Source organism: Cicer arietinum, chromosome 2 (genome assembly GCF_000331145.2).
Source record: "Cicer arietinum cultivar CDC Frontier isolate Library 1 chromosome 2, Cicar.CDCFrontier_v2.0, whole genome shotgun sequence".
Classification (NCBI taxonomy): domain Eukaryota; kingdom Viridiplantae; phylum Streptophyta; class Magnoliopsida; order Fabales; family Fabaceae; genus Cicer; species Cicer arietinum.
This window is the reverse complement of record NC_021161.2, coordinates 50,146,325-50,149,990: the sequence shown is the minus strand read 5'-3', so window position 1 is coordinate 50,149,990 and position 3,666 is coordinate 50,146,325. Positions and strand designations below refer to the sequence as shown.

The 3,666-nt window shown below is 29.7% G+C and overlaps 1 pseudogene; it reads right to left on the bottom strand.

Annotated features, from left to right (window-relative positions):
• Positions 1-2,175, bottom strand: part of LOC101495074 (BTB/POZ domain and ankyrin repeat-containing protein NPR1-like) — a 3,825-nt pseudogene extending 1,650 nt beyond the window's left edge.
• Positions 2,176-3,666: the final 1,491 nt, after the last annotated feature.

Below are 3,666 nucleotides of genomic sequence, written 5' to 3'. Positions count from 1 at the left end.
AGCGGTTTGTCCATCCAGAGTGGTTTCTGAAGCACAAGCTCCTTTTTTCAGTAAAGCAACCAAAATGGACGGATCCTTTCGCCTTGCGGCCACATGAAGAACCGTGTATCCTCGTGGATTTTTAAGGAGAATATCAGCCAATCCTAGGCTAAGAACTTCTTGAACAACCTTAGAATCACAATATGCACAAGCATAGTGTAGAGCATAGGCATCATCAAGAGTGACACTAGATTCATCTAAAAGAAGCTTCAGTAGCTCAACATCATCAGAGTCCAAAGCTTTGAGGATTTTCCTAATACTCTTATCTTTCACAGGTTCAACTTCCATTGCATCTGGAGCCAATTCTGGTAGAGATTGGACTCGGATCAATTTGATTTCGGTCACAGCGTCATGAGGAAGTTCTTTTTCCAAAGATATGATGTCCAAGTCAGACCTTGCTACTCTCTGAATGCACTGAGAGAGAAGCTGGTCTAGTTGGCAGTGATGTGCAGTCATAAGAATAGGAATGACATCTTCTACAAGAGCCTTGTCAACAAAATTTAGGAGATACCGCTGCATCAATAAAGAGATATTTACATTAAGTCAGAAGTTTAAAGCCGCATTGGAAAAATGAATGGTTCATAGTTTACTAATAAGTGGACAGATCACTTGAACAGGTTTGCCCTTTGTGCTTGGCCCAAACGTTAATTGGGCTTCGACTGGGGGTTGTTGAGGGGGAAGTCATCTGCAGTACGGTTCAAGGGTAATTTTGTAAACTAAAGCATAGTGCGTGCTTCAAGTAATTTTGTAGGCCTTCAGTTTATTGCACTAAATTGATCGCACTTCCTCTCTTCTACTCAAAAAATTAGCAACAACAATAAATGAAGAAGTACAAGAAATGATGCTTAAGGAAGCATAGCATGATTAGTATACCTGAAAAAGTAAAACCAGCTCTTTCATCTGAAAAGCAACAGAAGCATACATGAGCTCCAAAGCATAATTGATAGCGGGGCGACATGCATCATGAATGCATGATTCATCAACACATGTTGTCACTTCTAATGGTGAAGCCTTTAACTTTCCAGTGTACAAATAATGCAAGAAAGCAAGGAAAGCTTCATATCCAACATTACCATAAGGCACCAATTCTTTCATAAAATACCTTGGTTTTCCTTCCTTCACTCCTCCATCTTTCCCTTTCTTAAAATGCTCATGAAAAAACTGACTTCTTGAAGCCAATATACATCGATGAATACCGACCGGGATTTCTTCAACAAGAATCTCAGCATCACAATAATCATAATCAATATCACCCAATATTAACTTCTCAAGGCTTCCACTTAGCTTATTCAAACTCACAATTTCAATGTTTGCACCATTATCATTGTTGGTTGAGGAAGTTATGTTGTGATTATTACTTGAACAACCATTTGATAAGTGAGATGATACAAAACTCAATGATGATGATGATGCTTCATTTGAATTATCCATTACCCCTACATAAATCAAAGTCTCCAATTGAGTCAAAGGATTGTTTGACTTAACTCAGAAGCAAAAAAACAAATAAATAAGAAATCAGATTCATAATTTCATAACCCTTTAAGAACACAACTCAATAGAAAAATCTCTATAACCCAACATATTCCAATTCTATATATAAACAAAGCTAAAAATCAAATAAAGCAAAATTTCATAAAAGATATTTGACTTTCCCCAAAACCACAACACCACAATCACTTGCAAGTCAAGCAACACAAATTGAGATTTATTTAATTATACCATAGTGGTCTATTAAATGACCCATTAAATAAATTGAAGAGATTGAACAAAAAAGTTTGCTTTTTTAGCAATTAAATGAAAAGAAAAATTACATACAGGATCACCCTTTGATTTGAAGATGAACTCAAAAGATGGTTGTGAGAGAATGAAAGAGAAACAAATCTTGAGGAACAGTAATTATTAGTGAATCATCTGAAAAGTTGACCTTGGAAGCTTCAAAGGCTATACAAAGCTAGAAAAAGTGAAGAAAATTGATAGTTTTACACCAAGAATACTTAAGGAAAGCCATTTTACCAAAGAAGGCAAGACTCAGAAGAGAAAGAGAAAGTGAGACAATGAACAAAGGTTGACCAACAAAGTGTAGAGAGAGAGAGTCTTGCCGATGATGTTTGTAAGCAACACTAATAGGTTTCTTCAAAGAAAAAGGAACTTGGAACCATATATGTATTTTATTTTAATAAGTATTTAATTTAAATAAATTATTAACTAATCATGATAATTAAATTATTAATGTTATTTAATTTTTATTATAATTATTTCTAAATTATAATGTTTTGATAATATAAATTTAGTAAATTATAATTAAACTTTTTTAATAATTAATTTTTAGGCTAAATTACATATGTGATCCCTTAATTTAATTTCAGATAACGTTTTAGTCATTTATCTTTTTTTTTTTTTTTTTTCGATTTAGTCCTTTATTCCTAACAATATCAAATAAAGTATGAAAATATGAGTTTATTTGAAGATTTGCGTTACGAATTTGATGAAATTTGTATTATACTGAAGAATATAATTAATTTTATGAGTTTTGATTGATTTTTTTTTTTGAATTTTTGTATAAAAAAGGATAACATTGTTGAAATTTTAAAACATAAAATATCAAATTGTCACTTAAAATTAAAATAAAGGACCAAGTCGAAAAAAAAAAATATAAAGGACTAAAATGTTACCTGAAATTAAGTTAAGGGACCACAGATGTAATTTAGCCTAATTTTTATTATTATGTCTCAATTTTCTCATGTATATTATTGTTTAATAAAGTTTATATAAAATATTGTTATGTCTATATCAAGGAACTTTCTTGTTTATTATCACCATAATATTGTGTAGACGTATGTGAATGGAAAAGAGGAGGAAGTGATGAGTGAATCTAAGAATATATAAAAGCCAAATTTATTAGTTGTTGTACATAAATAATAAATATTATTTAATGCAGCACATGACTTTTCCTAATTCTTCATCTTTTGTTTTATTTGAGAAAAAACCATTATCTTATGAGTATGAGTATGAGTAACACCACAATCAATTATCTGTGTCATTTTTAAATTATTAAAACAAAAGTAAATGTTTTTAAAATTTTAATATCTGTGATTAATTAATTATGTAAAACTTTTATATAATATATATATATATATATATAAATTAAATCCAATTCAAATTAGATATATAGTCAAGTTTTCTTATATAAATAATTTAACTTTTAGTGAAAAAAAAAATTGTCACAAGAAAATGATATAAATTATCATGGAAAGGAACATTATTGTTCGGTTTGCTCGTATATTTATGTGATGCCAAGATGCTCTTTTAAAAATTTATTTGATGATTCTCCATTGTAACAATATAATTTATAATTTATTTGATCATTTTCAAACATGTTGAAGCCTTGGCACAAGAATTGAATCTTATGCAAGCATCAGTTTTTCCAAAAGCCAAAGGATTGTGCGTCCAAATTAATTTTATCATTCCTGTTTTGTTTTATGATGATGTAAATTAATTTTATAAAATTGATTATGACTATAATTAAGTTAGTTAAACATAAAATATTTATATTTATATAAATTTATATATTTTTTTCTTAATTTTCTGGTTTTCAGTTAAATTGATCAACAATTACTTTATCCGTGA